The 25,942-nt window shown below is 40.6% G+C and overlaps 1 protein-coding gene and 1 non-coding gene across 2 annotated transcripts in view; one reads left to right on the top strand and one right to left on the bottom strand.

Annotated features, from left to right (window-relative positions):
• LOC132659304 (polypeptide N-acetylgalactosaminyltransferase-like 6) overlaps window positions 1–25,942 on the top strand; it is a 648,338-nt gene that overhangs the window by 269,362 nt on the left and 353,034 nt on the right. The window lies entirely within an intron of this gene.
• On the bottom strand, window positions 25,144–25,246 carry LOC114113346 (U6 spliceosomal RNA). The gene has a single exon (XR_003588398.1). It is a non-coding gene; the product is annotated as a U6 spliceosomal RNA (small nuclear RNA).

Below are 25,942 nucleotides of genomic sequence, written 5' to 3'. Positions count from 1 at the left end.
CAGCCAGTGTCCTAAAATTCAATTCTATTCTTACTATCTAGAGAGATATCAGATCCCACAGGATAAGAAGTCAGTCCTAAGAGACAACCCCCACCACCTTCAGAGGCCAGTAGATGAGCCCAGGTGGTTACTAGTATTTCCAACAAACTGGCTACAAAGCTGCTGCTGCTGCTGCTGCTGCTGCTGCTGCTGCTGCTGCTGCTGCTGCTGCTGCTGCTGCTGCTGCTGCTGCTGCTGCTAACTCGCTTTAGTCATGTCCAACCCTGTGCGATCCCATAGACAGCAGCCCCCCAGGCTCCGCTGTCCCTGGGATTCTCAAGGCAAGAACACTGGAGTGGGTTGCCATTTCCTTCTCCAATGCATGAAAGTAAAGTTGCTCAGTCATGTCTGACTCTTAGCGACCCCATGGACTGCAGCCCACCAGGCTCCTCCATCCATGGGATTTTCCAGGCAAGAGGACTAGAGTGGGTTGCCTTTGCCTTCTTCCACCTGCAAAGCAGAAGCAGCGTTTCTGTTGCTGCTGCTAAGTCGCTTCAACGTGTTTCTAGGGTTCAATTAACTTGCTAGAGCAATTAACAGAACTTAGTAAATCAGTTTAACTACTAGATTATTTTTTATAAAAGGATATGCTTCAGGTACAAAAGATGCACTGAACAAGACGTGTTGGAAATGGTCTCAAAATGGTGTTGTGGAAATAGAACAGACATCCGAAGTGGCTCAGCAAGGCAGTCTTTACTTCTGCTGAATGGAGAGCTATAGACAAAGGTCTGGGACCAAGCACATCGAGTGGGAAATCTGCGAAGGTTTGTCTCCCTAAGACTAAGGTTGCGGCTTCTCATAGGTTGAGGATCCAGAGTCACAATCTTACTTGAAGGTTGCCTAAGTTTTTATTGGTCCAAAGCAGAGACATTACTTTGCCGACTAAGGTCCATCTAGTCAAGGCTATGGTTTTTCCTGTGGTCATGTATGGATGTGAGAGTTGGACTGTGAAGGAGGCTGAGTGCCAAAGAATTGATGCTTTTGAACTGTGGTGTTGGAGAAGACTCTTGAGAGTCCCTTGGACTGCAAGGAGACCAACGAATCCATTCTGAAGGAGATCAACCCGGGGATTTCTTTGAAAGGAATGATGCTAAAGCTGAAACGCTTTGGCCACCTCATGCGAAGAGTTGACTCATTGGAAAAGACTCTGATGCTGGGAGGGACTGAGGGCAGGAGGAGAAGGGGACGACAGAGGATGAGATGGCTAGATAGCATCACGGACTCGATGGACGTGAGTCTGAGTGAACTCCGGGAGATGGTGATGAACAGGGAGGCCTGGCATGCTGCGATTCATGGGGTTACAAAGAGTCGGACACGACTGAGCAACTGAGCTGAACTGAACTGAACTGGAGGCCATGAAAAATACTTCCTGTAAGCTCCTGAGTGGACTATTCATATTGACTGTTTTCCCCACCCCCTTTAGATCTCTGCACATGTCCATGGTAAAGCCTGTGGAATTAGCCTGCCAAATTATTCTTATGAGGAAAGGGAACCAGAAAGGGGAGAGAGCAAAGGACCGGCAATGTCCAAAAAACTTCCATCTTTTGGAACCCTATTTGAAAGCCAGGTACATGTATATATATACATATATATAATATATAACGGAGAAGGCAATGGCATCCCACTCCAGTACTCTTGTCTGGAAAATGCCATGGATGGAGGAGCCTGGTGGGCTGCAGTCCGTGGGGTCGCTAAGAGTCGGACACGACTGAGCGACTTCACTTTCACTTTTCACTTCCATGCATTAGAGAAGGAAATGGCAACCTACTCCAGTGTCCTTGCCTTGAGAATCCCAGGGACGAGGGAGCCTGGTGGGCTGCCATCTATGCGGTCGCACAGAGTCGGACATGACTGAAGCGCGTTAGCAGCAGCAGCATAATATATATATAAATATATATACATTTCCTTCTATTTAACTATGCTAAAAAAGTGAATATGGATCATTTATTTCTTATATCTTCCTCTTTGGTAGAAAAGACTCTACATCACTTACATATGTGAGAGAGGAGTTGGAGCTTCCATTGCTCTAAGATTGCCATTCCCTCCCCAAATCTCCAAATCTTAAGCTTTCGGAACCCCATTCTTTGAGATGTTTAGGGATACCTCATTTAAGATGTGCAGTTGATTAAATCATTGGCCACTCGCCACTGATTTAACTTTCAGCCCTTCCTTCCTCCTAGAGGTCAGAGATTGGGTTGAAAGTCTGCCCCTTCAAAGAGATAGTTGGTTTTCTTAGCAACCAATCCCCACCCTTAGGTTTGGTCCAAAGTCACCTTATTAACATAACAAAAGACACATCTAATTTTAAATTCCAAGTTTTAGGAGTTCTATGTATGCTTGTGGCTATTTTCACCTCTAGCCATTCTTTATAAAAGTATTCAGAAAACCTGGTAAGAGAATGGTTAGTTTCAACGGCCTTATTAAATATGTAACATGGTTGATGTCTTGCATTGCGGTTTGGAAGCTCTCAGGTGGTTATGAATGACAGAAATCTGATAAACTATTGTGGAAGGTTAGTGAAGTTCAGTTCAGTTGCTCAGTCATGTCCAACTCTTTGTGACCCCACAGCCCACAGCATGCCAGGCCTCCCTGTCCATCACCAACTCCTAGAGTTTACCCAAACTCATGTCCATTGAGTTGGTGATGCCATGCAACCATCTCATCCTCTGTTGTCCTCTTCTCCTCCTGCCCTCAATCTTTCCCAGCATCAGGGTCTTTTCAAATGAGTCAGCTCTTCCCATCAGATGGCCAAAGTATTTGAGTTTCAGCTTCAGCATCAGTCCTTCCAATGAACACCCAGGACTAATCTCCTTTAGAATGGACTGGATGGATCTCCTTGCAGTCCAAGGGACTCTCAAGAGTCTTCTCCAACACCACAGTTCAAAAGCATCAATTCTTCAGTGCTCAGCTTTCTTTATAGTCCAACTCTCACATCCATACATGACTACTGGAAAAACCATAGCCTTGACTAGATGGACCTTAGTCAGCAAAGTATGCTGTCTGGGTTGATCATAGCTTTTTTTCGAAGGAGCAAGGGTCTTTTAATTTCATGGCTGCAATCACCATCTGCAGTGATTTTGGAGCCCAGAAAAATAAAGTCTGTGACTGTTTCCACTGTTTCCTCATCAGTTTCCTATGAAGTAATGGGACCAGATGCCATGATCTTCATTTTCTGAATGTTGAGCTTTAAGCCAACTTTTTTCATTCCAATCCCAAAGAAAAGCAATGGCAAAGAATGCTCAAACTACTGCACGATTGCACTCATCTCACAAGCTAGCAAAGTAATGTTCAAAATTCTCCAAGACAGGCTTCAACAGTACATGAATTGTGAACTTCCAGATGTTCAAGCTGTATTTAAAAAAAGTCAGAGGAACCAGAGATCAAATTGCCAACATCCATTGGATCATAGAAAAAGCAAGAGTTCTAGAGCAAAATCAATTTCTGCTTTATTGACTACATCAAAGCCTTTGACTGTGTGGATCAAAATAAACTGTGGAAAATTCTTCAAGAGATTAGAATACCAGACCACCTGACCTGCCTCCTGAGAAATCTATATGCAGGTCAAGAAGCATCAGTTAGAACTGGACATGGAACAACAGACTAGTTCCAAATCGGGAAAGGAGTACGTCAAGGCTGTATATTGTTACTATATATGTAGAGTACATCATGTGAAATGCTGGTCTGGTTGAAGTACAAGCTGAAACAAGATTGCCAGAAGAAATATCAATAACCTCAGATATGCAGATGACACCACCATTATGGCAGAAAGTGAAGAACAACTAAAGAGCCTCTTGATGAAACTGAAAAAGGAAGGTGAAAAAGTCTGCTTAAAACTCAACATTCAGAAAACTAAGATCATGGCATCTGGTCCCATCACTTCATGGCAAATAGATGTGGAAACAGTGGAAACAGTCACAAACTTTATTTTGGGGGGCTCCAAATTCACTGCAAATGGTGACTTCAGCCATAAAATTAAAAGACACTTGCTCTTTGGGATAAAATTTATAACCAACCTAGACAGCATATTAAAAAGCAGAGACATTGCTTTGCCAACAAATGTTCGTCTAGTCAAGGCTATGATTTTTCCAGTAGTCATGTATGGATGTGAGAGTTGGGCTATAAAGAAAGCTGAGTGCTGAAGAATTGATGCTTTTGAACTGTGGTGTTGAAGAAGACTCTTGGAAATCAAGGAAATCCAACTAGTCCATCCTAAAGGATATCAGTCCTGCATATTCATTGGAAAGACTGATGCTGAAGCCAAAACTCCAATATTTTGGTCACCTGATGCAAAGAACCGACTCATTGGAAAAGACCCTGATGCTGAAAAGATTGAAGGTGGGAGAAGAAGGGGATGACAGAGAATGAGATAGTTGGATGGCATTACTGTCTCAATGGACGTGAGTTTGAGTAAATTCCGAGAGTTGGTGATGGACAGGGAGACCTGGTGTGCTGCAGTCCATGGTATCACAAAGAGTCGGATATGACTGAGCGACTGAACTGAATTGAACGGAGTTATTCCAGGCAATGTTCTGGGAGAAGTTGTTGTTATGAGTTACACAATAAGACAAAGATTTTTGTACCTGTCCTTTGTATGAAGGAGTCTCAGATCATTAATGAAGATGTTTTAAATGCAAAAATGTCTTCAACTTTGATTGTAAGGAGGTTTTCATTTTATTTTGTGGTGTCTTTATTTTTGCTGTATAGCTTTAATTGTATGACTTCATTGCATATAAAACAGGTAAGTGTCACTACTCTTTATAGATATGGGGGCAAGTTTTAAAGAGAATGGTTAATACAATTAAAAACAGATTCTAAGTATAATGAAACAGTATAAGTGGGCTCAAGAATGAAGATGCAAGACCAACTTTCCATTAAGCAGAAAGATCTTAATCAAAACAGTGGGTGGGTTCGTTCATAAAATTAGGAGATGAGGGTAGATCGATTCTAACTTTTTCCCAACTCTAACATTCTGCAATATTATAATCACATTCTTGTCCAATTCCAGTCGGCTATCTCCTATTAATGTAAAGCAATGTATAAAAATGTTTGTGTAATAACGTTAGCATGTGTTGCTCATTAAAATAACCTGTGTCCCTTTAATGTCTAACTGAAGTGTTTGTACCATCACATACTTTTATTTTTGTTCTTAGCAATTTAAGCATGTAGGGAAAATCATTAAGACAATGAAAATCCCAAATTACCTTAACAATGTAAATTTTATTCTCAAATGTATGACTTTGACATAGACAGAACTTGACAGAAGACTTAAAAACCTGACGTAGAAAATTACAAGAACACATCACTTATTTTGAAATTGCTTTTGAAAACATCATATTTTTTGCTTTGCATCATTAAATTAATTACTCTTTAAAGCCCAAAGTTTTGTAAATATTTTATTGTTCGAATAATCTAAGGAATTTTCTTCTAATTTTATGCTTATAATTTCTAAGTATAAAATTGTATAATAATAATGAGAGAGATGAGATTAATTTTGGCTTTTTTTTAAGATAATTGATTCTTTAGAGTCTTTACATTTACTAATCCTTTGTAATAGTGTTTTAAAAATTCCAAACTCAGATACTTGCCTTTGAAATGCTGATAACTTCAAATAATAAGCCATATCTAACAAAATTTGTTTGCCTGACTGAAAATTCTATTAGAACTAGGAATTAGATAAGTTTCTTTCACATAGATAAAGTGCCAAGATCTATAAAAGTATTCCTTCTACATAATATCACCCAGCAGGTACACATCAATGTTTATTGATCAAAAAAATTTTAAATTCCCTTTGTGGAACAGAGCTACCCTTTAAACTCTCCTCAGTTCAGTTCAGTTGCTCAGTCATGTCCAACTCTTTGCAACCCCATGCACTGCAGCAAGCCAGGACTCTCTGTCCATCTCCAGCACTCAGAGCTTACTCAAACTCATGTCCATTGAGTCAGTGATGCCATCCAACCATCTCATCCTCTGTTATCCCCTTCTCCTCCTGCCTTCAGTCTTTCTCAGCATCAGGGTCTTTTCAAATGAGTTAGTTCTTCCCATCAGGTGGCCACAGTATTAGTTTCAGCTTCAACATCAGTCCTTCCAATGAACACTCAGGACTGATTTCGTTTAGGATTGTCAGCTTGGATCTCCTTGCTGTCAAAGAGATTCTCAAGAGTCTTCTCCAACACCTCAGTTCAAGAGCATCAATTCTTCAGCGCTCAGTTTTCTTTATAATCCAACTCTCACATCCATACATGACTACTGGAAAAACCATAGCTTTGACTAATCCGTCTAGTTAAACTCCTATCTATCAGCAATTGTCTCTGAAATATGCTGCTTTTCCCTATCTAATTTTTATATTGTTTTGGAATACACTAATCAAACTACATTTGACCCTCACATTATATGTTGTTTCCAATGGTAAACAAATACTTACAGTTGATTACAAATTATTTGACCAGCTTGAGGTCCTGAAATTCTGAAAAAATGTTTCAGCAAAGAAGGATTAGGCAATGTTTGAATTTCCCAGAACATTTTGCAAAGAATACTTGCTGCTGCTGCTGCTGCTGTTGCTAAGTCACTTCAGTCGTGTCTGACTCTGTGCGACCCCATAGATAGCAGCCTACCAGGCTCCCCTGTCCCTGGGATTCTCCAGGCAAGAACACTGGAGTAGGTTGCCATTTCCTTCTCCAATGCATGAAAGTGAAAAGTGAAAGTGAAGTCGCTCAGTCGTGTCCGAATCTTAGCGACCCCATGGACTGCAGCCCACCCGGTTCCTCCATCCATGGAACTTTCCAGGCAAGAGTACTGGAGTGGGGTGCCATTGCCTTCTCTGAAAAAATACATAGTTGTGGCTTTAATGTAATGTCCTTCAGTCAGTTCAGTTCAGTTGCTCAGTCGTGTCCGACTCTGCGATCCCATGAATCGCAGCACACCAGGCCTCCCTGTCCATCACCAACTCCCCGAGTTTACTCAAACTCATGTCCATCAAGTAGGTGATGCCATCCAGCCATCTCATCATCTGTCGTCCCCTTCTCCTCCTGCCTCCAATCGCTCCCAGCATCAGAGTCTTTTCTAATAAGTCAACTCTTCTTACAAGGTGGCCAAAGTATTGGAGTTTCAGCTTCAGAATTAGTCCTTCCAATGAACACCTAGGACTGATCTCCTTTAGAATGGACTGGATGGATCTCCTTGCAGTCCAAGGGACTCTTGAAAGTCTTCTCCAACACCACAGTTCAAAAGCATCAATTCTTCAGCACTCAGCTTTCTTTACAGTCCAACTCTCACATCCATACATGACCACTTGAAAAACCATAGCCTTGACCAGATGGACCTCTGTTGTCAAAATAATGTCTCTGCTTCTGAATATGCTATCTAGGTTGGTCATAACTTTATTTCTAAGAGTAAGCGTGTTTTAATTTCATGGCTGCAATCACCATCTGCAGTGATTGATTTTGGAAAAATAAGGTCTGCCACTGTTTCCACTGTTTCCCCATGAATTTCCGATGAAGTGATGGGGCCAGATGCCGTGATCTTCGTTTTCTGAATGTTGAGCTTTAAGCCAACTTTTTCACTCTCCTCTTTCACTTTCATCAAGAGGCTATTTACTTCCTCTTCACTTTCTACTATAACGGTTGGTGTCATCTGCATATCTGAGGTTATTGATATTTCTCCCGGCAATCTTGATTCCAGCTTGTGCTTCTTCCAGCCCAGCATTTCTCATGACGTACTCTGCATATAAGTTAAATAAGCAGGATGACAATATACAGCCTTGATGTACTACTTTTCCTATTTGGAACCAGTCTGTTGTTCCATGTCCAGTTCTAACTGTTGCTTTCTGATCTTCATACAGGTTTCTCAAGAGGCAGGTCAGGTGGTCTGCTATTCCCATCTCTTTCAGAATTTTCCACAGTTTATTGTGATCCACACAATCAAAGGCTTTGGCATAGTCAATAAAGCAGAAATAGATGTTTTTCTGGAACTCTCTTGCTTTTTCCATGATCCAGAGGATGTTGGCAATTTGATCTCTGGTTCCTCTGCCTTTTCTAAAACCAGCTTGAACATCTAGAAGTTTATGGTTCACGTATTGCTAAAGACTGGCTTGGAGAATTTTGAGCATTACTTTACTAGCATGTTAGATGAGTGCAATTGTGCGGTAGTTTGAGTATTCTTTGGCATTGCCTTTCTTTGGGATTGATAACTGACCTTTTCCAGTCCTGTGGCCACTGCTGAGTTTTCCAAATTTGCTGGCATATCGAGGGCAGCACTTTCACAGCATCATCTTTCAGGATTCGAAATAGCTCAACTGGAATTCCATCACCTCCACTAGCTGTGTTCATAGTGATGCTTTCTAAGGCCCACTTGACTTCACATTCCAGGATGTATGGCTCTAGGTGAGTGATCATACCATTGTGATTATCTTGGTTTTGAAGATCTTTATTGAACAGTTCTTCTGTGTATTCTTGCCACCTCTTCTTAATATCTTCTGCTTCTTTTAGGTCCATACCATTTCTGTCCTTTATTGAGCCCATCTTTGCATGAAATGTTCCTTTGGTATCTCTAATTTTCTTGAAGAGATCTCTATTCTTTCCCATTCTGTTGTTTTCCTCTATTTCTTTGCATTGATAGCTGAAGAAGGCTTTATCTCTCCTTGCTATTCTTTGGAACTCTGCATTCAGATGCTTATATCTTTCCTTTTCTCCTTTGCTTTTTGCTTCTCTTCTTTCTACAGCTATTTGTAAGGCCTCCTCAGATAGCCATTTTAGGGTTTTTTTTTTTTTTTTTTTGCATTTCTTTTTCATGGGGATGGTCTTGATCCTTGTCTCCTGTATAGTGTCATGAACGTCCGTCCATAGTTCATCCAGCACTCTATCTATCAGATCTAGTCCTTTAAATCTATTTCTCAGTTCCACCGTATAATCATAAGGTATTTTATTTAGGTCATATCTGGATGGTCTAGTGATGTCCTTATCTTGTGTAATAAGAAAGACTCCTCATTTTAATGATGAAATGTACTTTTGGTTTAAGGTACAATTTTGACTTGAGAAAGTATTCTCCCATCTATGAGACACATACAGATTGTTCAGAATGTTTATGGAGAATTAGTTACTGGTTTTTGTGAGATGCTATATGTTTCATAGAAAAGGCTGAGGACTGAAGAATTGATGCTTTCAAATTGTGATCCTGGAGAAGACTCCTGAGAGTCCCTTGGACTGCAAGGAGATCAAGCTCATCAATCCTAGAGGAAATCAACCCTGAATGTTCATCGGAAGGACTGGTGTGAAGCTATGGCTCCAATATTTTGGCCACCTGATGCAAAAAGCCGACTCACTGGGAAAGACCTTGATACTGGGAAAAATTGAAGGTAGGGAGAAAAAGTGGTGGTAGAGAATGAGATGGTTGGATGGCATCACTAACTCAATGAACATGAGTTTGAGCAAACTCCTGGACATAGTAAAGGACAGGAAAGCCTGGTGTGCTGCAGTCCATGGGGTCACAAAGAGTTGGACATGACTCAGTCACTGAACAACCACAGCAGCAAATGCTGGCTGTGTGGGGATTCAGCCTGGAAGATGGTAGGGCATCAGTGGTTTGCAGGATTGGCTGCATCCATGGTCTTTTCACTCAGATTTCATCGCTGTGTTTGCTTAGTGTGTCAACAGAAAACTCCTACTTTCACTGCTCATGGATATTGAAATAAGGGAGGAACACTTATGTGGAACTCAGGACCCAGGCATGCCATCTGTCTCAACAGATCACAGCCTCCCTAAGTGCACACAGAACACGGAACAAAGTTTCAGAGAAAAGTGTGCCTATAGTCTCCTCACAATGGAATTAGCCAGAGAGAGAGAGACACTCTCTAGATTCATAGTTCATTTTTTAAAATTCTTAAAAATATAAAGAATGTCACTCTGGTTGGTTTATCCTCATCCTCTATTTTTTTTTTTTTTTTTTTGCTATACATTTATTTCGCCAATCTTGCCATTTCTCTGAGCCCTTTTCATAGGGTCGGTAGAGGATAAGATGCTATGTTATCAGATTCTCTTTGAGGAAATGCTTATTTGGTTCTCACAAACTAAAAGAAAAATACTGGTTATTGATGCAGTGACCATAACTAACTCCAAATAAAAACTCTTTGCCTTCAAATTCTCCTGCTCTCTTCTTCTGCATTAATTGATGGACTCCAACGCTGCCATCCTGCATGGCCAGGCTCCCTGTGGTTCGGTATCGATTTTCTAGGAGAGATGTATTCAGGAAACTGCTCCTCAATCTAATTCTTCCATTCAGCTTTCCTTTCTATTAGTTTAAACAGACAACACCATCTCTTTCTCACTCAAGAAATATGCCAAGGAAATACACAGAGAAGTCCCAGGGCCCAGGGCATTCATTAAACCAGAAGCACTGTAAACATTTATTATATCAGAAATAGCACACTGCACGCCACTGACCAAAAACAGATATGTCAAAATGATGCATTGCCTGAATTTTGCCTCACTTTCCTCTTTCTTTTCTACCTGAGAAAAAACAAGGTAGTGTTAGAAAAAGTGAAATAAAATAAAATTGGAGACTGAGTTGTAGCGTGAATGATATCAAAACTCTCTGCAGATCTAATAAAAGTAAATTGTTAGAGGTCATTACTTTCCATGTTTATTGATCTTTAGCTGCCGACATCATTATTAGCTAGCGGAAAAGCAGATTTATCATGAAGTTCCCAAATAACGATGTTAACAGAAGGACAAAGTAAAGGTTATTTTTTATTGGAGGAATTATGCTCATCAACAAAAACCAACCCATGAAGGACCCATAGTTAACTTAGAAAAACATTTTTCTACAGTTAATAAATTGTATAAAAACAGGTGAAATGTTTATTTTTCTAAATTACATTACATATATGTTCCATTAAAATAACATTTTAAAGTGAGGCAAGGATGAGCAAAACATTTTTCCACTTGAGTTTACCAATTTGTATTCTCCAAAATTGTTCTTTGGTTCTCTGAAGTGTCTGACAACACAACAGGAGTGTTACTAATTAAATTGTATACTCCTTACATCAGCTCCACAAAGGCTGCTGCTGTTGCTAAGTCACTTCAGTTGTGTCCGATTCTGTGTGACCCCATAGACAGCAGCCCACCAGGCTTCCCCATCCCTGGGATTCTGCAGGCAAGAATACTGGAGTGGGTTGCCATTTCCTTCTCCAATGCATGAAATTGAAAAGTGAAAGTGAAGTTGCTCAGTCGTGTCCATCTCTTAGCGACCCCATGGACCACAGCCTACTGGGCTCCTCTGTCCATGGGATTTTGCAGGCAAGAGTACTGGAATGGGTTGCCATTGCCTTCTCCAATCCATAAAGGCAGGGACCTTGTTAGTCTTTCTCTTATTTCCACAGGGCCTGGCACACAAAAGAAACACAGTAAATATTGTGGAAGGATGAGTGACCCACAAGTCTTAATGCAGTTCTGAAGAATCTGAGTTAACAATTGGCCATTGTACTTGGCCCCATTGACTACTGCGTTCGAATAGCATCCTGTTACTTTAATATCCCATCATGTTACTCCAGTTACTTTAATATCCCATCATGTTATGTGCATGTGTGCTCAGCTCCTAAATCGTGTCCAGTTCTTTGTGACCCCATGGACTGTAGCCCACCAGGCTCCTTTGTTTATGGAATTTTCCAGGCAAGAATAGTGGAGTGGGTTGCCATTTCCTTTTCCGGGAGATCTTCTCAGCCTAGGGATCGAACCTGAGTCTCCTACATCTGTCTCCTGCCTTGGCAGGTGGATTGTTTACCACCAAGCCACCTGGGAAGCCCTTCCATCAGGATGCTACAGTGCAAAAGAGAAAGGAGGTGATCGGCTTCTGCGAGCCTTTGAAAAAGGATTTGTAGGTATAAGAAAACCGAAGACGCAACGTAAATTTGGTAACAGGTTCAGAACCCTTTCAGTGTGAGTTGTTGATTCTATTCCTGGATCTCTGAAGGAAAACAAGCACTGGGATTCGTGTGTGTTTTTGAAATATATTTGCCCAGTAGTGAGATTTCTGGAGAGGGAAGTAAGTCAGAAAGAGAAAAACAAATATCATATAGTATCGCTTATGTGTGAAATCTAGAAAAATGATACAGATGAACTTATTTGCAAAACAGAAAGAGACGCAGACTTAGAGAATGGATATATGGATACCGAGGAGGGAGGGGGTGGATGCATTGGGAGACTGAGATTGACATACATACACTCCTATGCAGAAAACAGATAACAAATGAGATTCTACTGCATAGCACAGGGAGCTCTACTCAGCGCTCTGTGGTGACCTAAATGGGAAGGAAATTTTAAAAGAGGAGATATATATATACAAATACACACATACATATATATATATATATACACATAGAGTTTATTAGTTTCTGCTGTAAAACAAAGTGAATCAGTCTCATACATATATTTATACACATATATACATATATATATATATATGCATGAGACTCATGCAGTCTTATGCATGTGTATGATATATGCATGATATAAATAAATATATATATATATGAATGAGACTGATTCACTTTGCTTTACAGCAGAAACTAATATAGCACTGTAAAGCAACAATACTCCAATAAAAATTACTAAAAATGTAAATTCATATAAAGAAAGAAAGTAAGAAAGAGACAGGGGACATAGAAAGGCTTCCATGCCCAGGAGGCTCCCAGGGTCCCCCTTGGTTCAGGTAAAAGAGCCATCTGGTAAATAAGTCATTTCCCCTCAGTCACTCCAGGAGACAGCAATCAGGAGTCAGTGATTCCTTCATATGCTCTCATTAGAAAAACGCCATCAAAAGACCTCCTCCCATAAGGCTGGAATCCATGTGTTATATGTATCATGCGATGGTAAATAAAATATTCTTTCATGAACTAAAAATCCTTCCTAAGGGTACCTACTTATAATGTGCACATTCTGAAATAATAACCAATCTGTTTCCAAATTTGCCACTTAAAACTTTTTTTTTTTTTTTTGGTCACAATTCCAGAAGGCATTTTCGCAGGTCCATGCCAAGCACTAACAGCATGCAGAATAGAAAGCTCCAATTTGCATTCTCCAAAAAAGGACAGCTCGACCAGATTTAATGTATTTTGGCTGGCAATTTGTATGCTTAGTCTCTGCCCAACATACTTTACTTTGAAAGAGCCAAGCTATAAAGCCTAGAATTATCGTTTATATTAGGAAGCCTGATAGAGTTGTTTCCACTGACATGGTACCCACTCTGGCAGTAGCATAATTTTATCTTAAAGAGATGGGAGTGTTCCTTGTGGACAAAAAAAGGCATCGTTGGCTTTGCAGTGATTATTTTGGAGCTCATCTTTTCTACCTTTCTGTAAACGCTAAAGTACTTTTGGGTGATTTTGATGTATATGCATAACCATACATTACGTATTTCTTTTGGGGCCAAATTTGATTTTAAAATACTGGGGCTTTGCAAAACCAGATTTTATTGTATCCTTTTTAACAAAGGATTCATAAAATGTTCAGTTAACTTTTTCCCCTTTGTTGAATTCTTTCTCTTCATGCACTGTATAGCGGGGAGACAAGCAAGCAAAGGGCAAAAGAGAAGGGAAGTTTTCCCATTTCTTACCTCCACGAAGGCCCTGCCCTTGCTCTACTAGACTATCCTTTGTCTGTGATACTAAAGGCAGTTGTCAGTTCCTTCCCATTTTCTTTTTCATTTGTCTCTCTTGTATATTCATATTAAATTATTAAATATGAAGCTTAATTTATCAGTAACAGACCATACAACCTTAGAATGGTCTATAGAAGTATTCCATAGCATTGCAACTCATGGATGGAAAGATGGGATTTTATTTTTCTCAACTTCTCAAAACCACCTTTCCTTTCGACAGTGGAGAAATATAATATTTTAAATCAACATAGCAGATATTTTCAATTAAAAATGCAGGCTCTGTTGGGTCAGTTCTCAGTCAAATGCAGATTTCTCTCCATTCTTACCTTTATGCCTCTCCATGAAAGGCTGACATTTAGCATTGTTATCTTAGGTTTTGTTTCCTGAGCATCAGTCCCTGAGGGGAGGCTACAAACATGAATAATTTATCTGGAAAAGGAACCCAGGTAATAGCAGGAGAACCATGAAAAAGTAAGGCCGCAAGTAGAAAACAAGAGTATTAAGCCAGGCCACTGACACTTGCCATGAGTTTATTTCTGCTTGAGGAAACCTGGGCATTTGTTTCAGCTTTTTTTTTTTCTTAAGTCAATATACAGTTGATTTAAAATGTATTAGTTTCTGGTGTACAGCAAAGTAATTTGTTTATGCATATACAGATATTCTTTTTCCTATTCTTTTCCATTATCATTTATTACAGGATATTGAATATAGTTCCCTGTGCTATATAGTAGGAACCTGTTGTTCATCCAGCCTGCATATGATACCTTCATGCGCTAACGCAGCTCCCAGTCCTTTTCTCTTCATGCCTTCCTGTCTTGACAGCCGCAAGTCTGTCCTCTGCATCTGTGAGTCTGTTTTGGTTTTGTAGATAAGTTCATTTGTGTCATATTTTAGATTCCTCATATGAGTGATGTCATGTGGTGTTTACCTTTCTTTGTCTTAATTACTGAACTTATGATAATCTTGAGGTTCTTCCCTGTTGCTGTAAAGGCACTCTTTCATTCTTTTTTATGGTCGAGCAAAATACTTGGGCCACATGATGTGACGAGCTGACTCACTAAAAAGTACCCTGATGCTGGCAGAGATTGAGGGCAGGGGGAGAAGGGGGAAACAGAGGTTGAGATGGTTGAACGACATCACCAATTCAATGGGCATGACTTTGAGCAAACTCGAGGAGATAGTGAGGGACAGGGAATCCTGGCGTGCTGCAGTCCACGGGGTTGCAAAGAGTCAGATATGACTTAGTGACTGAGAAATATTTCATTTATATGTACCACATCTTTATCCATTTATCTGTTGATGGATGTCTAGGTTGCTCCCATATCTTGGCTATTGTGAATAGTGCTGCTATGAACATTGGGGTGTGTATATTTTTTCCAGTTACAGTTTTGTCTGGATACATGCCCAGGAGTGAGATTCCTGGATTACATGGTATAAAAACTCTATTTTTAGTTTTTTAAGAAAACTCCATACAGTTATCCATAGTAGCTGCACCAATTTTCATTCCCACCAACAGTGCAAGAGGGGCAACTCTGGGGATTTGTAGCGGTCTACCTGAGATGTTTTCTCTTGGTTGTAAGGCAGGGAGGGTTTACAATGCATTGACTATCATCGACCTTGTGTTGAGATTACCTGGCGAAGGCAAAGGCAGCTTCCATTCTCTGACACCCCAGGAGGTGATGGAGCAGAAAAAGACCTTGGGCAAAGGGTGAAGGCAGAAGTCAGCATCTCAGGCTCTGTGGAACTCCAGGATGTTTGGGCACACACTGCCAGCATCTCCCCTACCAACCTTGTAGCATAAGTTACTGTGGTGACCTGACTCTTCTGCAAGCATCCATGAGATGTAAACAGCTTTTTATTTTATATCACTAATATCCCATTTTTACTTTATAAGCACATCTATCTGTATCAGCTTAGACTTCAGAAAACAAGCAAAAACTGAGAGATCATGTATGGTTTGAGAAGCACTGCTTCAGTGGCCCCTAACTCTGACCTGAGGTCCCAGGCATGGAGATGGAGCCAATATTGCAGGTTTTTGTATTGTTTAGTTTGGTTAGAGCCCCTAACTGGACAGAATACAGGACACATGCCTCACTTCTTTGGAAAGAGCTCAGGGGACACTGAGCTTCTTTACAGATGGGCATTGAGCACATCCTTAAAGACTAATGAACATCTTAACATGCCTGATAGGAGCCCAGTGTCTCACATATGCTGTCCACCCCAACCAGCTCACCAGCCAGTGGGAAGCAGAAGCTCAGAGAGACAGCTAGTCGACCTGAGGGGCCAGTGCCAGAAGGAAAAACTCACAGTGGTGAGCTGGTTTACCAGATGCCCCACAAAAAGCACACAGCAGCAGTGATGGTGGGATGACAAAGGATGGCTGTCCCTAGGCGGCTTGCTGAAGGGTTAAGACAGCAGGATCTCAAACTCTGCCATCGTCTCTGTGGTCACTTTTACCTGGGAGAGGCAAGAGAGTTCTTCTGCACCTTGGGTTTAGAATCTGTTCTGTGGGCTTCTTCTAGCTCTTTATCCCTTCATGTTTAAAAGCAAACTTAGTGTTTTCAGAAAATCTTTTTGTTTTTTTCAAAATGTTTTACCATGCAGTTGTCTCTGCTAAAACACACACACACACACACACACACACACACACACACACACACACACACGCACACACACACTTTACATACTCAAAGTCGTGCATCACTTTGTTAATAATCCAGGCTATACCTGCATGGATGCTAAGTCACTTCAGTAATGTCCCACTCTTTATGACCCTGTGGACTGTAGCCCGCCAGGCTCCTCTGTCCATGGGATTCTCCAGGCAAGAATACTGGAGTGTGTTGCTATGTTCTCTTCCAGGGGATCTTCCTGACCCAGGGATCTACCTGCCTCTCTTGTGTCTCCTGCATTGGCAGGCGGGCTCTTTATCACTAGTGCCACCTGGGAAGCCCAAGCTATACCTACCCTTTCCCTTAAAAACAAAGCAAGTATCAAGTTATTGCTACTGCCAGAATATTCAGAGAGGGGAATGGGGTACCAGAATAAACAGTGGAAAGAGCCTCACAGCATTTCTTAAAGGAAATTTGAGACTCATGATTCTCGATGCAAGGAAACGTGAATAGGATAAAAAAATAAAAGGTAAAGTCAAGCTACTTTTGGAGATAATGAACTCAAGTCTACAATTTTCGTGACCAGCCTAAATACATTCACACCTAGAATTTGAATCTCGAAACCAAATTTTCATGATGGGCATTTGACATTTTCCAAACCCTGTTTTATGGGAAAAGCTTTGGGAAGACCTTTCAGAAACCAAATAGGGTGCATTTTAAAACATTAATATAGGGAATCAGCAGACCAGCTACCAGGAGTCATTTTAGTCAAATACACAGACATCAGACATGTGGGCATGGGCCCAAGATGAAACAATTAAGTCCAGACTGGAGGCAGCCTTCCTCTTGAAAGCTGCTTCCTCCAGTGCCTGTGGTGTGGGCAGTGCTGAGCTATACCTAGAAGAAAGTCTTTTCTAGGCCACGGCAGAAAAAGACAGAGATGTGTGTTCTTGACACAAGGGACCTCCAAGGCCCTCAGCGTTTACCCCACTGCCAGCCAAACATTGTATTAATATAGAAACAGCCCCTTAACAATATGGAGAGAATTCTGTGGCTGCTGATGAAACATGCCAGGTGCTTCAGCCAGAGTAAACTAATGGACTCGTGTGTGTGTGTGTGTGTGTGTGTGTCCCTGAGCTCAAGCACATGCAAAGGTCATTTTCCATGGCAATAGATACCCTAGAACAGAGTCAATATTTTCTTTCAGTTTTACCTTTGAAGTTCTTTCAAAGTAAATAAAATGTATCCATGAGCCAAATAAAAGTGAATGCGATCACAAAGAATGAGATTTAGAAATAAATGTATGTCTATATAAAAAATAGGTACCTCTATACAAAAAGTCCAAATTAATAAAGTTATTGTAAGGCTATTGTAAAAGCTGAGGAAAAATAAATCATATATTTTTATAAATATTTAAAGTTTGACTTCCTGAGTTTAGTAAAAATTTTCTTTTTATTGCTGGCATGTAACATATTTAGAGCTACTTCATGATAAATCTGACGGATATATTTGATATTTTCCATGTAGAGCATAGTTAATATTTGATGCTGGTAACTTCAGTATATTGCAATAACTTGAGAGATTAGAATAATTCTAATTAAACACCTGTTTTTATAATAGAATTTTAAACAAAGGAATAAAGAGTTTATGTTTAAAGAAAGGCAATTTAAGTGGCACTTTCTACTTTTTACCTATTTGTTTTAGATAAATTAAACATGCAAAATTAACCAGATAAAATGGTAAAAAAAGAAACTAAAATAATAATTTGTGATATATTCATATTGGTCTGAATTTTAAAGCAAGTAGTATAACTTCCTTCCTCCCTTCCTTCCATTTTTCTTTCTTTTAATGATCCAAGGCCCTTCTTACTTCTGTTATTGGCGTCAAACATTATACCATAGGGCATTGTACTTTTCAGCATTCATAGGAGAATGACTTCTTTCAACTCCTAGTTGAAGAGGACATATAACAAACTCTTACAGAATTAATTTGGCTTTATAACAGGGACCAAGGGAATTCCCAGTCTTCCCTGGTGGCAGACAGTAAAGAATCTGCCTGCAATGCAGGAGATGGGGGTTTGATTCCTGGATTGGGAGAATTCTCTGGAGAAGGGAATGACAACCCACTCCAGTATTCTTGCCTGAGAAATCCCATGGACAGAAGAACCTGGCAGGCTACAGTCCATGAAGTCACAAAAGAGTCGGACACGACTGAATGACTAACACTCACTTTCAAGGGAATGCCAAGACCTGCTTGTCATCTTTCCTACTATCAGTAAGTGAAGTAGCTCAGTCTGTTCAACTCTTTGCGATCCCATGGACTGTAGCCTACCAGGCTCCTCCGTTCATGGAATTGTCCAGGCAAGAGTACTGGAGTGGGTTGCCATTTCCTTCTCCAGGGGATCTTCCCAACCCAGGGATCGAACCCAGGTCTCACACATTGCAGGGAGACACTTTACTGTAGGAGTCACCAGGGAAATTATTCCTCTGTGTTCCTCCAGAAACCCACTCCTCCAATGGGTCTAGATAATTGGAACTATAGGCATGGAATGAGTGAATGAAAGTTGCTCAATCATGTCTAACTCTTTAGTACCCCATGGACTATAGAGTTCATGGAACTCTCCAGGCCAGAATACTGGAGAGGGTAGTCTTTCCCTTCTCCAGGGGATCTTCCCAACCCAGGGATGGAACCCAGGTCTCCCACATTGCAGGCGGATTATTTACCAACTGAGCCACAGTGGAAGCCCAAGAATACTGGAGTGGGTTGAGTAGGGTAGGGTAGCCTATCCCTTCCCCAGCAGATCTTCCTGACCTGGGAATGGAACAGGTATCCTGCATTGCAGGCAGTTTCTTTACCAACTAACTATGTTATCCTGGACCTCCATCCAAACGGAAAACAAAATATCCCTTTCTTATCTACTGGATCAGTGATCCATAACCCCTCTTATGGGCCTCTCTGGAAAACAAAAAAATATGAGGAGAAAATGGTCCCTGCTTTCCTTCTATCTGCTCTCAGGGCAAACCCCGTCCACTCTAAGCTACAGGCATGGGGAGAATGGAGAAGGACGACTGTGTCCAGCAGGGTCTATTCAGAGGAGGGTGACCTTTGGTCCTGCTGAAGGACTATTATACTCTACAACTGACAGCTGTCCTAAGACATCACTGTTGCTTACCCCTCTCCCCAAGAATGTTCTTTTTTTCCACTTTGAGTTTTTTTTTAATTGGAGAATAATTGCTTTATAATATGCTGTTGGTTTCTGCCATACATCACCATGAACCAGCCATAGGCATACAGATGTTTCCTCCCTCTTGAACCCCTCTCCCACCTCCCGCCTGCCACCATCCCACCTCTCTAGGTTATCACACGGCACTGGGTCTGAGCTCCCTGCACCATACAGCAAATGCCCGCTGGCTCTCTATTTTCCATGTGGTGATGCATATGTTTCAGTGCCACGCTCTCCATTCGTCTCCCCCTCTCCTTCCCCCACTGTGTCCACAAGTCTGTTCTGTATGTCTGCATCTCCACTGCTGCCTGAAAATTGATTCATCAGTGCCATCTTTCTAGATTCCAAGAATGTTCCTGAGGTAACTGAAGCTTCTTAACAAAAAAAAGATAGCAGGGAAAAATAAAGTTTTGAAATAGCTTGTCAGATATCTGAAAAACCTCACCATTGCAGACTGGTTTGTACTAGAAATCAGCTGCAACATTTCTCTTCCAACACAGCCCCAAGTCCAAGATGGGCAGGTCTACAGAGCAAACCCTGAGTCCATGGAGTCAACTAGACATGGCGAATGGGACAAGGTGCTTCTCCTGAACTGCCTCTCCCTCACTCTTCCAGGGCAGGTATCACTGGATAGCCCCCCCCCCCCGCCGGCCCCCCGCCTCCCGAGGGTAGACATAGTCATACTGCTCACCAGCTGAAGACAGCTTCTAAGTGACTGGGGTCTCCCGGCTCTCCAGATGGACCCAGAGATGTAGATTTAACATAAGAGAATCTGAAATGGAATTCTCATCCATCCTGAGGTAATCAGCTTGGGGAAAATATGTGCAGTGTGCTTCAACGCAGCAATGACTCTAACAAAAAAAGGTGTTCAGTTCAGTTCAGTTCAGTCACTCAGTCATGTCCGACCCTTTGCGGCCCCTTGAATCACAGCACACCAGGCCTCCCTGTCCATCACCAACTCCCGGAGTTCACTCAGACTCACATCCTTCGAGTCAGTGATGCCATCCAGCCATCTCATCCTCTGTCATCCCCTTCTCCTCCTGCCCCTAAACCCTCCCAGCATCAGAGTCTTTTCCAATAAGTCAACTCTTCGCATGAGGTGGCCAAAGTACTGGAGTTTCAGCTTTAGCATCATTGCTTCCAAAGAAATCCCAGGGCTGATCTCCTTCAGAATGGACTGGTTGGATCTCCTTGCAGTCCAAGGGACTCTCAAGAGTCTTCTCCAACACCACAGTTCAAAAGCATCAATTCTTCTGCCCTCAGCCTTCTTCACAGTCCAACTCTCACATCCATACATGACCAGAGGAAAAACCATAGCCTTGACTAGACGGACCCTAGTCGGCAAAGTAATGTCTCTATGTATTGCAATTAAATACATAGCAACCAAGAGTGTATTCCCTAATGGAATATTGGGGAAATATAACTCTCAGTCCACCGGACACTTTGCCAAGTTAAGATGACTATAAACAAAATAAATTTAAAACAAAACAAAACAATAAAAACAACTTTCATTGATAAAAAGATTAACTTAAAATCCTTCCATTCAAAGGCAGACAGTGTGAACCTTAGTCATTTTCACAATATTTTTCTCCTTCTGTTGTTTATATACTTGAACTTATATTTTATGTACTATATTGAATTATGCAAAATTCATTTACCGTTTGCCAAAAGCATAATTTTCTTTTCTGGAAAAGCCTTGCATATATTATTTAAATAGTTGTAGGGTACTCCATATATGCAAGAATCATAATCAGTTACAATATTAAATTTGTTAACTATTTATGCTCTTACCTATTGTTACTGCTGTAAAGAGCTTCCTGTTGAAACCTTGCCATAAATACATGTTTCCCAATTGTAGATCATTTCTTAGAGTACATATGAGTAGTCTAAGTATTCAGATCAGAGTTTATGAACATACTTAAGGCCCAATATATTACAAAATAGTTTCCAAAAATTTATATCAATATTCATTTCCCATAGCAACTTGTAACACCGCTGAAACTAAATATTATCAGTTTTTGAAAGCTATACTAATTAAGCAAGCAAAACAAGTTATAGAAGTTTTTTTTTAAAGCATAGTTGTCAGATTATAAATAAACAGTTTCAACACATTTTTTTGACATATTTTATCTTCAGTGTTTTGTTTGTTAAAATACTTTACTTGATTTACTATTTCTGGGTTTTTCTTATCAACATGCATAAAAATAATTATAATACTATATTATGTTGATTATATTATGATTTTTGCCTTGTTGCAAGTTTTCTCCCAAGTTGATAGCATTTTAGTTTTATGATTTTTCAATGAAAGTAATTAAAGTGAAATTTTTCTTCTTTATAATTTTTCTTTCAGCACTTGTTTTTTAAAAATATTTAATTTGAAAAACCAGGCAAACTTTTGTCTAACTTCTATTACTTTACTAACTTTAAAATATTAATTGTATCATTAATTGTATTCTTAATCAACTTTTCTCCACCTAGAATGACTTGAGATGAAAATGTGAATTGAGCTCTTTGTGCCAAAATCCTTCCACTGATTGAGGATCTGTGTTAGATCTCGCATTATGTGGGTACCACATGCATATATGGACACTGCTCCTTTCTCAAGTAACTTTTTTCCCATTTAAGTTTTTAATCCAGCATTAGTACCAACCTGATTTCATTAATGTGGTAGTACTCCTTGTTATAATATCTGACCTTATATATTTTCTCTAACTACTTCCCTTGTGGCTCAGATGGTAAAGAACCTGACTGCAATGCAGGAGACTCAGGTTCGGTCCCTGGGTCAGGAAGATCCCTTGAATAAGGGAATGGCAACCCACTCCAGTATTGTTGCCTGAAGTATCCCATAAACAGAGGAGCTTGGTGGGCTACAGTCCATGGGGTTGCAAAGAGTCGGACACGACTGAGCAACTAACACTTTCACATCTCTTTAAAAAAATGGTTTTTTTACTCACACCTTAACACCCATGCCTTCTAAATATAAAGTAATGTTGAATAATTTATTGAGATTGAATTAAATACATAGATCAATTTTGAGAAGAATTGATTTCCCATCCAGCTACCAAATATTTGTATTCTTTTGTTCAGTTTTCTTTTATTTATTTCAGTGAAGTTTTGCAGTTATCTTGGTTGTATTTTATTTTCAGGGTTTTTTTTTCTTATACATGGATGTTGTTCTGTGGAGTATGTGTGTATGTATGTGTAATGTGTGTGTCTCTGTGTGTGTATGCATGCATGAATGGATGAATGGGCATGTGCACATATGTTTTATCTAATATTATTCATCCTAACCCCCTTTTCTGGTTTCTTCTTCAAGGTTGTTTTATATAGTTTACCAATAGCAAGAACTTTACTTCTTTTCCCATAATTAGTGCTATCTTGTTGTCATCCTGTTTATTTGAAGTCACTTATTATTTCTTGGATCAAGTAGTTGCATTATTATTGTTTAATGATTCCATGGAAATCTCGTATTTCTCCCTCCTTTCAGATTTCTTTCAAGTTTCTAAGTTTGGAAAACAGGACATTTAGAAGATGGTGTTGAGCATTTGTTTCTGGTTCTTTGTCCTTTCTAATCCATGATTTTCATGTCTCAGCCACCAGACTGAACAATCTTTCATTGAAATATGTACAAACTTCTGCTACAGCAGAGTCCTCCTAGAGGAGGCACATCTTTCTCACAATTAAGAAAGGATCAAGCATCTGAGTCTTGAAAAGAGGTGGCTCCATCTAGGAAAATGTGTGCAGGTGAACAGATTTCTGGGTTGCTGTGAAAGGAGACCAGTTGTCCTTGGAGACAGGATCCTGTGCCAAGAGGGGACAGTGCTCCAGCTCATTTAGTGTGGGAAGCTGGTTGTCCCCTTGGTTCAAGATGAACAGGAGGGGCAGGTGTGGAGGAGACTCACTTCTTCTGCTGGCTTCCAGAAACAGAGACCGTTTGGGACCTGCCCTGTAGAGGGCCCCTAATTTCCAACTCCAGTGACAGTGGGTCACCAAGGAAAACACCAGCTTCCTCTCAGCCAATGATGGTTATCTACTCATAGTGCTTGACCGCACAAGGTAGCCCAGATGGGTGGAAGGGATATTACGCTCACTGACACAGAGAAAGATAACTGTCTATTTAGAAGGGTCCTATGGCTTTAAGGGGGTGCCTACTGGCTCGGTGGTTAATAATCTGCATGCAGTGAAGGAGACACAGGAAATGTGGGTTTGATCCCTGGGTCGGGCGATCCCCCAGAGAAGGAAATGGCAACCAACCCACTCCAGTATTCTTGCCTGAAGAATCCCATGGACAGAGGAGCCTGGAAGGCTACAGTCCATAGGGTCACAAAGAGTCAGACACAACTGAGCAACTAAGCACACGATAGCACACAGATGTGACGTAAAAGAGAAGAACTACGTTTTGGATCACTTCAACACTTGGAATAGGGACACACAAATGAGAGCAGAGCTAGAACAAAACGGAACAATTTAAAGTGTAAACGGGGAGTTTTAAAGAGATCTAAAACAACCAAAATGATTCCCAGGAACTGAAAAAAAAAGTCATGACCCTAAATTTTTTAAAAATAAAATATGAATGTGTTACAGATGACACATTTCAGGTTACATTTAGGTTGTGCATGTGGTATGATTTTTATTCCTACTGGGATGCTTATTTGACACCCTAAGCAAAAGTCAGACCACCAGGAAGTAGTCTGAGTGGCCATAACTGTCACTGACATGGTCCATATTCTGGTCATTCTGTTATGTGATCTCCCCAGGATGCAAAAGCAGAAGAGAGCGTGTTTGATGGAAATAGGGAGGGGCTAGGCACCCAGGAGTCTGAGAGGAAGGAGAATACTCCTAATAGGACAGGTGAGAGAACTTGAGTCCTGTTTGGTCTTGGAAAAAGTTGCTGGGTGTGGAGCTGTGTTCCTGAATTTGTAAAATCTCAGTTCCAAATAAAATAAATGTATGTTTTCTTCTAAGGAGATTGAGGTAATTCTCAAAAAAAAAAAAAAAAAAAAGTTGTTTCTTTACGCTCAGTGAAGACCATCCCAAAGCTGAATTAGTAAAACATGGATGAACCTCAGGAAGGAAGATGGTTAAACACTTAAGACAGAAACTAGTCTATAAATGCAAAATACATTTCATTATTCCTGTGCAGATAAATACATATATAGATATATGTATTTGTTGTTAAGTCACTAAGTGGCGTCCTGCTCTTTGTGACCCCGTGGACTGTAGCACACCAGGCTTCCTTGTCCTTCACTATCTCCCAGAGTTTGCTCAAACTCAAGTCCATTGAGTTGGTGATGCCATTCAACCATCTCATTCTTGATAAAAGATGCACATATCTTCACAGAAAGTCCAAAAGTATGTTTTTATTAGATATGTACTTTTTAATTAAGTTAGAATTTCACTTTCCTCTTGCTACCCTGGGTCACTTTTGGAGGTTTTCTTTTGCTTAAATGTTGCATAAAAGGCTAAACTCTCTAACAAACCTGTGCTATGGTTTATTTTGTTTTAAGATTTTTTAATTAATTAAATTATTTTAACTGGAGACTGATTACTTTACAATATTGTGGTGTTTTTTTGCCATACATCGACATGAATCAGCCATGGGTGCCCATGTGTCCCCCCATCCTGAATAGTAAGGAGCACTTCGTGAATTTACATGCCATACTTGTGCCAGGGCCAGACTAATCTTCTCTGTATCGTTCCAATTTTAGTATCAGTTCAGTTCAGTCACTCAGTAGTGTCAGACTCTTTGTGACCCCATGAATCGCAACACGTCTGGTCTCCCGGTCCATCATCAACTCCCGGAGTCCACCCAAACCCATGTCCATCGAGTCAGTGATGCCATCCAACCATCTCATCCTCTGTCATCCCCTTCTCCTCCTGCCCTCAATCTTTCCAAGCATCAGGGTCTTTTCCAATGAGTCAGCTCTTCACATCAGGTGGCCAAAGTATTGGAGTTTCAGCTTCAACATCAGTCCTTCCAATGAACACCCACGACTGATCTCCTTTAGGATGGACTGGTTGGATCTCCTTGCAATCCAAGGGACTCTCAAGAGTCTTCTCCAACATCACAGTTCAAAAACATCAATTCTTCAGCACTCAGCTTTCTTTATAGTCCAACTCTCACATCCATCCATGACCACTGGAAAAATCATCACCTTGACTAGACGGACCTTTGTTGGCAAAATAATGTCTCTGCTTTTGAATATGCTGTCTAGGTTGGTCATAACTTTCCTTCCAGAAGTAAGCGTCTTATAATTTCATGGCTGCAATCACCATCTGCAGTGATTTTGGAGCCCCAAAAATAAAGTCTGACACTGTTTCCACTGTTTCCCCATCTATTTGCCATGAAGTGATGGGACCGGATGCCATGATCTTCGTTTTCTGAATGTTACGCTTTAAGCCAACATTTTCACTCTCCTCTTTC

This window comes from Ovis aries, chromosome 2, assembly GCF_016772045.2.
Source record: "Ovis aries strain OAR_USU_Benz2616 breed Rambouillet chromosome 2, ARS-UI_Ramb_v3.0, whole genome shotgun sequence".
In the NCBI taxonomy this organism is placed as follows: Eukaryota; Metazoa; Chordata; class Mammalia; order Artiodactyla; family Bovidae; genus Ovis; species Ovis aries.
The sequence above is the reverse complement of the archived record's forward strand: the minus strand, read 5'-3'. Positions and strand labels throughout refer to the sequence as shown.